Here is a 9,735-nt window from a genome sequence, read left to right as displayed (position 1 = left end):
GTGAGGAGCCTGCGTCCTCGGCTGCTTGGGGGGGGGGGGGCGGGGGGGGGCGGACGGGCGCGCAAACCCGAGAGGCTGGGAAGGAAAGGGGGGCAGGTTAAAAATAACCCTCTCCGGCTGGGAAGCTCGCGCGCGCTCTCGCCTCGTTCGGTGCCAGAGGACTCCAGGGGAGGTGGCGTTGGGGAGGGCAGAGCGGGATTCCCCCTCCTCGGCGGGCGGGGTGCCCGCCTGCGTGCCGCGGCTGCACGTGTGCGGGGCCGTGCGCCCGGGCCCCCGCGCCCGGCCGGGGCGCCCCCTCCCCGGGACCGGGCGCAGCTGGCGGCGGAGGGAAGCTTCGCTCCATTATTCATTATTTACGAGCGTTAATAGGTTTGAGGCGCGGGCGAGGGCACGGTGGGGACCAAGGCACTCGGGCCCGGGATGCGGAGGGAGGGCCGTGCCGCCTCGAGGAGGGGGTCTTCGCGTAGGCCCCGGTGTTGGGGGCGCTCCTTTGCCTGGCTCCTCTCCGCCCGCATCGAGGCGGCGCGGAGCGCCGAGAGGGGAGTGCGGGCCTTTGATTGCGGCCGTCGGCCTCTGTCCTTAGCGTCCTCGCCCTTCCCGGGGCGCTGGGAGGGGGTACAGGCTGTACGCCCCGCCCTGCGCGCCCCTCGCGGCCGCCGCCGCCGCCGCGTTCCCGACGCAGCCCGGGCCTCATTTATCATCATCTTTGGTCAAGTGGAGTGTGCAAGGAACAGCTGCTTCACTCGGCTGACTTCCGAGGGCGGCTACAGCGGGAATCAGGGAGATGAATGATGGGGGCCGCAGGGGCGCAGCCCCCGGGGTCCCAGCGCAGGCCGGAGGGAGGCGCGCGGTGTCTCCGCCACCTCCGCCTCGTGGCGAGAAAAGCGCCCCTTCCTCGCTCCCGGCGCCTGCGATCGCGGGACTGCGGCCGGGGGCGCCCCAGGAGGGGCCGGCGCGCGGCTGGCGGAGCCCGGGGTCGCCGCGACCTTGCTGGGGTCAGCGGGTTGGGCGGCGGAGACGGCGGCGCGGCGTCTTTGGTGGCGCTTTCCGGATTGGCGCAGAGGCCGGGAAATCGGGCGGGGGCGGGCGGGGGAACACACATAGAAGGTGAAATTTTACCTGCCCCTGAGGGAGTCCTGCGGATTTTCTCCGGCAGCGGCAGGAGCTCTGTCTTTGTCTTACACGCCTGAAACATCTGTTGCGGGGGGGCCGGCGAGGCCGCAAGCGCCCCCGCACGCCCCCCATCCTCGCCCCATCCCCCGCTCGGCCGGCGCCCGCGCCGCGTTAACCCTGCCGACGCTGGGGCGCTAGCCCGCCGCCCCCAGGGGTGCGTGGGAGCCGGGGGCGGGGGCGGAAGGGTTAACGGCCTAGTCGCAGACCCTAATTGTCAGACCCGGGCCCCGCTTCGTTTCAATTACCCTAAGTAGAGACTGAATGCGCAATTAACGAAGTCAGCTTGCCAACTGGAAAGCCGGGCCGCGTTCACGTTGAGAATACTCCACCAGCTGACTCGGACTAAGCAATTTCCTTCTCTCGCTCCCTTTCTCTCTCTCTCTCTCTCCACCCCCTCCCTCTTTTTCTCTCTCCTTAATAATAAAATTATACCAAGCAGTTTGCGGTGTGGCAGACGGCCAGAAAAGCGTTTCTTTAAACGCCGCCGTCTCACAATTAGGCAGCAAGAGGATTTGACACGCCGCGGCGGCCTGACAGGCGGCTTCCTCCCTTGGGGCTGGGGGAGGGAGGGGCACCACTTCCCGGCTTCCCCAGGTGGAACCGCGCCGGGAGGGGCTGTCAGGATGCAGTGGAACGGGGGTGTCAGGCAAGGAAGGGAGGGGAGGTTCCTGCCCAGGCCGGGGAAAGGAGGGGGCGTTCTCGGACTCCTGGGATGCTGGATGTCCAAAAGAAGGGTCTGGACCCCCACTTCTGGCCTCTAGCTCCAAGTTGGTTTTCTGGTGGCTGGGCATTCTGGAGCACAGATCTGTAGAGGTCTCTCAGCCCTGCGGGACCTCTTGGACAAGTCACAGCCCCTGTCTGGGCTTCCACTAACCCTCTGCAAAATGAGGAGGTGGCTTGACCTGGAAGGCTTCTGGTGGCTCACTGCTCACAGCAGCTGGCGGTGTGGTGGAGGGGGACGATGGCACCCTGGTCAGAAACAAGCCAGGAGACCCCTCTCCAGCTTTATAGACCAGTGGGCCCCACAGAGTGGGGAGAGTGGCCCTTCCCTGGGAGCAGTGAGCAGGCAGCAGTTACAAATGGCGGATGACTGTGCAGGACTGCTAGGGGGCAGGGGAGGTGGTATCAGGTGGATAGTGGGCATCTGACTCCCCATCTGGGAGGGGTGGTAACTGGGACCACCCACCTGGTCAGTCCTGCCTCCCATCAGTGGGCCCCCTCCTTCCAGTTGGCCCTGACCGCCTCCTTTCCCCACCCCCAGAGCCCCTTGTGGGTGTCACACCCCCACAGTCAGCTGCCTGTCTGATTGCCTCAGGAGGGCAGAAGTCACTGCTTTTTCCTCTGGATCCTCAGCACCCAGCTCTGCCCCTGCGCAGCGTAAGAGACGGGCTTGGTGAGCGAGTGGGTGCGGGCACTGAGGGCTGTGACCCAGGGGCTGTGGAGGGCAGAGCAGAAGTTCTGTTGTCCCTTCCTGGTTGGCTGCTGCACACACGTCCTGGCCTCCAGGCCTGTCATCCTCTGTTAGGGCTGTGATGAGGGTTAGGTAACGTACTCTTGCCCCTCTGTCCAGGCAGCATTTAATAGGCATCTACTGGGACTTCCTGGTGGTCCAGTGGCTAAGACTCTGCACTCTCCATGCAGAGGGCCCTGGTTCAATCCCTGGTCAGGGAGCTGGATCCTGCATGCCGCAACTAAAGATGCCGCCTGTTGCAACGAAGACCTGGCACGGTCAAATAAATAAAATATTTTTTGAAAAAGGCACGTACTTGGAGCAGTTTCTAGGCTTAGAGCCTAGGACGCAACAGATGAAGCCCTTGCCCTCCTCAGGCTACTTTCCAGCAAGGCAGACACAGGTGAAGTGGCTCATTAGACCATTAATTATGTAATTACCACTGTGATGATGCCACCAGGGAGCCCGGCAGGGACCCAGCAATGTTGTGGGGCCGGGGGAGACAGCAGGGCCTCCCTAATCGGCGCTGGGGTGGAGCTCCAAGGAGGGTTATAAGCACCTCTGTGGCCTTGGGCCTCCTACCACCAGCCTTTGCAGCCCTCAGAGCTCTGGTTCCATGGGGCCCCCCGCAGCTCAGTACTGCTCTCCACCCGGCCCCCAGTGCTCCACTCCACAGCTTAAGTGAATAGTGCTGGTCTCAGGGCTTCTCCCAGAGTCCAGGGAGTGTTCTGGGCACTCCTGTTCCCACCTCTTCACATCAGGCACCCCCCAGGTGCCTGGCATTGCTCAGGCCAAGTGCTACCTTTGTCTGACACCAGGGAGCTTGTGAGCAGATACAGCCTGAAGCCCGGTTCTCTTGGATCTCTGGGGTGTTGAACTTTTTTGCTTGGTTGATAACATTTTATTAAATTTTATAGAAGTCTAGTTGATTTATAATGTGTTGATTTCTGTTTTACAGCAAAGTGATTCAGTTATATATTTTTCAGATTCTTTTTCGTCCTGGTTTATCACAAGACATTGAATGCAGTTCCCTGTGTTCTACAGGAGGACCTTTGTTTATCCATCCTATATGTGATAGTTTGCATCAGCTGATCCCGAACTGCCCATCCATTCCACCCTTACCTTTTGGCAACTACAAGCCTGTTCTCTGTGAGTCTGTTTCTGTTCCGTAGCTATGTTCGTTTTTGTCATATTTTAGATTCCACATATAAGTAATACGTTGTATTTATCTTTCTGACTTTCTACACTTAGAATGATGATCTTGAGATCCACCCATGTTGCTGCAGATGGCATGATATCATTCTTTTTATGACTGAGCAGTATTCCATTGTGTATATGCGCCACACCATCTTTATCCATTCCTCTGCCGATGGACGTCTAGGTTGCTTCCATGTCTTGACTGTTGTGAATATGCTGCTATGATCATAGATAGGGGTGCATGTATCTTTTTAAATTAGAGTTTCCATCTTTTCCAGATATACGCCCAGGAGTGGGATTGTTGGATCGTATGGTAATTCTGTTTTTAGTTTCTTGAGCAGTCTCCATACTATTCTCCACAGTGGCTACACCAATTTACATTCCCACCGACAGTGTAGGAGGGTTCCCTTTTCTCCACACCCTCTACAGCATTTGTTATTTGTAGACTTCTTAAATGATGGCTATTCTGACGCGTGTGAGGTGGTATTATACCTCATTGTCATTTTGATTTGCATTTTTCTAATAATTAGCAATAATGAGCCTCTTTCCATGCGCCTGTCAGCCATCTGTAGGTCTTCTTCAGAGAAATGTCTATTTAACTCTTCTGCCCAGATAACGTTTTTTAAAATGAGAGATTCGTCTTTCTGTGAAACACTCAGAGGCTCTGGCACCTTGGGTCCTGCATCCCACAGGCAGCAGGCAGCTGGAGCAGCCTCCCTCCCTTCTCACCTGCGCCCTTCACAGGTGCGCTTTCTGCCACCCCCCAAGGAGATCTTTGTCAAATGAGTGAGGAGGTGCAGCCACAAGCCCCTCATCCCCACCCAAGTGTGCTCTGTACCTGTACTCAGCCTTGTTCTGGATATTTTCATACTGTGACACTTTATGTATGTATGTATTTTTAAACAATTAGACATTGGATTTTATTAACTGGCAGCATCTGAGATCTTAGTTCCCCTACCAGGTATCAACCCTGTGCTCCCTGCAGTAGAATGGTGGAGTCTTAACTACTGGACCAGCAGGAAAGTCCCATGTGACATTTTAAACAATATACATTCAACAGTTATTGTTCAGTCGTGTCCGACTCTCTGTAGCCCTGTGGGCTGTAGTCCACCAGGCTCCTCTGCCCATGGGATTCTCCAGGCAAGGATACTGGAGTGGGTTGTCATTTCCTTTTGCAGGGGATCTTCCCGACCAGGGATGGAACCCACATCTCTCGTGTCTCCTTCATTAGCAGGTGGGTTCTTCAGCACTAATGTCATCCATGAAGCCCTTACTCGGGATATGGGTGCGAACAAAACAGGCAAAATCCCTGCTTTCGTGGAACTCCTTTCTAAAGAGGACAGGAAAAAAGTGAAGCCAGCCAGCCCTGTGGCTAGTTACCTTAGAGAAGTAGGGGTGGTGTAGGGGAGATGGAGCGTGGGTTTCAAACACAGTGGTGAGGGTCAGCCACCTGAGAAGGTCACATGAGCAAAGGCTTGCAGCCCAGGAGCCAGAGGAGCCATGGAGATCCCTGAGCATGGTCTTCCCGGCAGAGGAAAGGCCGTGCAAAGGCCCCGAGGCCTGGGGAGATGCTGGACTGACTGCCAGTTCAGTCCTTTGGTACTTGCTCTTCCTCAGGAGGTCACAGTGGGTGGGGCACACAGGGTGAGAGGGGAGGCTCTCTCCTTGCCTTCTTTGGCTCCCCTGAAAGCCAGCGGACAGACGGACTCTCTGGCGTCTGTAGCGTGTAGCCACCTGTAAGACCAGGGCACGGGGCAGCTGGGGAGCCCCCGACACCAGCCTCTGGACTAGCCCCTTGTACTTGAGTGCGTGGGTGACTGACCCTGGCCCTCTTGGCTGTCCGCATCCCAGCACTACCCCCTGTTTTTTTTTCCTCATTTTGACAGAGTTGGGGAAAGGGGGTTGCTTTTTGTTGAATGGTGGATAAAATGATGCAAAAGCAGCTACTATCTACAGGAGACCGATGGGCATGGAGCCCCCCTCGCCAACTGCCTCCTCCCCCCGGAGGGCTCCAGGAGGCCAGCAACACAGTGGCGCTGACTCCTTCCTGCTGCACCACACCTCACGGTGGGGAGGGGGCTGGCTGGCCATCTGCCTCTCACCCCCTGGACCATGGGCCCCTCCAGCCCAGCTGACCCAGGTCTCTGGACCTACTGGCCCTCACATCCCAGAAGCTGCACTGGGGGCGGGGGCAGCAGGCATGGCTTTAGAAGTCAGGGAACAGAGCTGAGAGCTTAGCTTTGCTGCCTGTGGGCTGTGCTGTGGGAATTCATTAGGTTAGGTTACTCCTGAAAGTGGGGTCATGGCTCCCTTCCTAGGAGGGGTGCCTTAGGGAACTAACAGAGCAGCAAGCCCACAGGCAGTGCCCCGAAGTGCCCAGGATAGTGGAGTGCTCGGATGGGGCACTACATGTCCTGGTGGGTGAACCCCAAGGCGGGGGCTCTGGTCTGGTGGCTTAGTAGGTCTTGGCTGTTCTGCCAGGGAGTCCTTGGAGGAGGCAGCTTGGTGGGCTTTAGGAAGCGCATTCCAAACATCTACAGAGTCCAGAAACCCCACCCCCCCCTTCCAACATCCTTCAAAGATCCCCGTCTCCTGGGACCCCAGCCTCAGCAAAGGGGCCTGGCTGGCTGCCTGCCTCTTTCGGGCCTATAGAGTGGCATGTCGGACCTGAGGGGCTCTCCCTTGGGTGCCGGTGAGCGAGGGCCACACAGCATTTATGGGGGTGTTGCCCACACACGGGGCGGGGGGCTGCCTTGTTCTCTGTAATTCCTTTTGCCCCTGGATGGGCCCCTCTGCCCCAGGCAGACCTCCCCCAGCGACTGACCCCTAGGCCCTCCCTGTCCCAGAGGCCTGAGGGCACTGGGCTGTCTTGTCTTGGGGCCTCCTTGGAAACTCATTCCCCCTCCATTCAAGCCAAGCCCTTGGGACTCAAAATAGACCCCACAGAATAGCCGTAAATTTGACTAGCGACTGATGGTTTTAATCAAGGTGTCCTGTTCACAGTCTTCATCACCTACAACTCAGAGGGAGGCCCAGGTGGTCCCACCAGCTCTGATCCTCTCGGGACACCCCAGCCTCCTGGTTCCCCAGTCTTGAGGGGGGTTGGGTTTTAAAGCTTTTCCCCTGCAGCTACAAGTCAGAAAACGAGGTCACAAAACCACTCTGGGTTAGCAGGTGGGATGCGCCTGTACCCCCAGAGCCAGCTAGGGTACAGAAGCTCCTTTCTCGCCCCCTCCCTCCCTCCCCAGCCCCAGTGGAGCTGCAGTAAGCTCCTGCCTATGCTGTCAGGCCCATCTCCCTGACCTGAAACCTGACCCTGGGGGCTGAAGAGGCCGTGGACCCAGTGAGTTCTCTCTGAGGCTGCTCAGCGCACAACAGGCAGCCAGGAGTGGACTCCCTACGGTGGGGCGGGCCCGAGCCCGCTTCTGGGGCCTCAGAGGTTGCCGAGGGGACATTGGAACCCCCTTTCCTTGTCATGCTCCGGGGGCCTTCCTCTGAAGTGGGAATTCTCAGTCCACACTGCTGCAGCGTCCATCTGGAAGAACTTCCTATGGGTGGCTCACAGGCAGGTCCTGGCTTTTCTGAGCCTCCCATTCTCTGTAACAGGGCAGGAGGCAGGAGCAGGCCCTATGGCCAAGGCTGCCCCTGCCCCCATGGGCCCCACAGTGCCTGCAGGGGGACCAGAGACTTCTGCTCTTTGCCAGAAAGAAGGGCTGAGCCCTGGCTCACCTGCTACCAAACACCTTTGGGGGCTGCTGGTCTTGTGCCTGGGGTGGGCTCTGGGGCTCATCACATCTCCTTGCAGGGCAGGGATACCCGTCACTGAGGTAGAGAAGCCTTGGGGCACGGGGTGGGCAGGCCAGCTTGCAGGAGTCACCATGGGAGGTGATCTGGAGCTCAGGACTTTCTCCCTCCCTCCTTTTCCCTCTTCCTTTGCTTCCCATTTGGTTAGAATTTCAGAGATGTCCCTTAACCTAGTGTTTGGGAGAAGGGGGAGGGGAAGCAGGGATAGGGAGGCCGGGCTGGACCGGGAGTGAAGGAGTGTTGGGCACACCCCTGACCCCCAGCTGGTGCCCTCCTGCCCCCTCCTTCCCTCCCAGGTTCGGAGGTCACCATCTACCTCCCGATGCTGCCCACCCCAGCTCTCTGCCTGCCTCTTTCCCTTCTGTCCTTTGATGGTCCTCTTGAAAAGTAATCATAATCACAATAATTAATAACAACAGAGCCTGTGGCGGCCCAAGGCGGCTCTTAAAGAGGCCGAGCCCCACTTTGTCCCGGGGGTGCTGGTGGGACGGGGCCTTTGTTCCTGCACGGGTTGGGGGGGCCCGGGCCCGCCCCCGCCAGGCTGGGGGGCGGCGCTTGGGTGAGCGTTCTGCTGCCTTCATCAGGCGCAGGGCTTCTCGTATTTTAATTGAACTGTCTTTTCTTCGAGATAGATGCTCTCACCACGTCCAGCTGCTCCTGTGTATCGGAAAACCCGCTGTAACACGGCTTGGCGACATTAAAAGATGCGGCAGCTGGACTGATTAAACAGGGAGGGGGCGCTGGTCAGAGCACAGTCTTTTTAAATAATGTTTCTGGTAATGCATTTTGGGGGAATGTGAAAAAAGTGTATTAAAAAAAGCTGTAGAAATGTTAATGATATCCACAAGACACTCAGCGGGAAATGAGCGCGATCTGGGACTAATAAAAGCCGGGATGTAATTTGTGCAGAGAGACGAGGCGAAGCCTCCCAAGCCAGCCTGGGTGTGCAAGTTCCGGGCTTGTAACGTGGCCGGGGAGGGCAGGGCAGGGCCCAGGGGCCCAGCCGACCCTGCCTGCCTGCGGGGGACACCCTGAGCAGAGGTGCCTCCAACTGCCTCTGACAGCCTGGGCAGTGGGGGCCGCCCGCGAGTGCTGCCTGAGGGCGGCAGGGGGCGCCCACCTGGGAGCCCGGTGTGGGGGCCCCGGGGCTGCCCACCTGCAGGAGCCACCCGTTAGAACCAGCACTGCCTCCAGCTCTGGGTCACAGCAGGCACTCCTGTCGTGTTTGATCCAAGCCGCGGGATGGACTGAAGTGGGTCAGAGGGGGGCCTCCACATCAGGGCGCCTGTGATGAGCCAGGGAGAGGCCATGGCCATGGGGCTGGCCCTGGAGTGGGCTGTGGGGCCCTGCGGTGGGCTTGGGGCCCTGAGGTGGGCTTGGGGCCCTGGGGCTGAACCAGCCAACCACCAAGGCAGGGAGGGGCCTGGGCTGGAATAATGGGGCTCCTTGGGGCCATCCAGCTGCCCTAGGCTGGACCTGCTCAACTTGGGCCCCTCCCAGGTCAGCTTCCCCCGACCCCCACAACTGCATGAGGAGGTGGGAGCTGGATGAAGAAGGGGTGACCGAGACCCCCGGGGGAATGCTTCTTCCCTTTCACATCTGTGTGTCGGCACCCTTCTCTGTGCCCCTTATTTTCTGTGCCTCACACAGCCCTGGAGGCTCGGAGCACACGCCAGGCCACCCCTTCCTCTTGGGTTTGGAATGGGCCCTGAAAAGTCCCCTGTGCCCTTCTGGGGGCCTGGGCCCTGCAGGTGAGCAAGGTGTGGGTAAACCCAACGGCCGGGATGCAGGCTGCGACCAGCCCTCTGTGTGTCTCCCCGTGAGCCAGGGGTGTCCTTGCTCCTTCTTCCCTCCTCGAAGGGTCTGGGGGGGGCGCTAGCCTGGATGCTACAGCCGGCCTGTTATGTGACCCCATGGTTCTGCCCTGAAGGGCCCCCCCAAGCCCCACCCCCACCCTGGGGTCATTTCCTGACCCAGGATCTTGCTTTGGTGCAGGCTGGACTCCTTGCGTGCCCAGCCCTGAAAATCATAAACAGATGGGCTCTCAGCCTGGCTCTGACCCGGTGCAGGCGGGCGGGGCTGACCTGGAGGCCCAGGCGCCTCAGGCAGAG

General features: G+C 59.0%; 1 protein-coding gene and 1 non-coding gene across 13 annotated transcripts in view; both read left to right on the top strand.

Moving 5' to 3' along the window:
* The window catches only part of RAI1 (retinoic acid induced 1), a 103,539-nt gene that overhangs the window by 80,074 nt on the left and 13,730 nt on the right, over positions 1 to 9,735 (top strand). For 3 of the 12 annotated variants that reach the window (XM_024980812.2, XM_059878337.1, XM_059878332.1), the window contains 3 exons: positions 3,610 to 3,772; positions 4,999 to 5,054; positions 8,257 to 8,400. The exons of 3 other annotated variants lie outside the window; for them this stretch is intronic. The gene's annotated coding sequence lies outside the window, so the exon portion shown is untranslated. Of the gene's footprint in view, positions 1 to 294; positions 370 to 1,051; positions 2,551 to 3,609; positions 3,773 to 4,998; positions 8,401 to 9,735 lie in introns of those variants that run through there. 6 more of the 12 variants (XM_059878338.1, XM_059878339.1, XM_024980815.2 and 3 more) reach the window with 6 other exon arrangements.
* TRNAE-CUC (transfer RNA glutamic acid (anticodon CUC)) lies at positions 2,772 to 2,844 on the top strand. Its single transcript has one exon. It is a non-coding gene; the product is annotated as a tRNA-Glu (tRNA).

The sequence above is a fragment of the Bos taurus genome, chromosome 19, assembly GCF_002263795.3.
Source record: "Bos taurus isolate L1 Dominette 01449 registration number 42190680 breed Hereford chromosome 19, ARS-UCD2.0, whole genome shotgun sequence".
NCBI classification, from domain to species: domain Eukaryota; kingdom Metazoa; phylum Chordata; class Mammalia; order Artiodactyla; family Bovidae; genus Bos; species Bos taurus.
The sequence above is the reverse complement of the archived record's forward strand: the minus strand, read 5'-3'. Positions and strand labels throughout refer to the sequence as shown.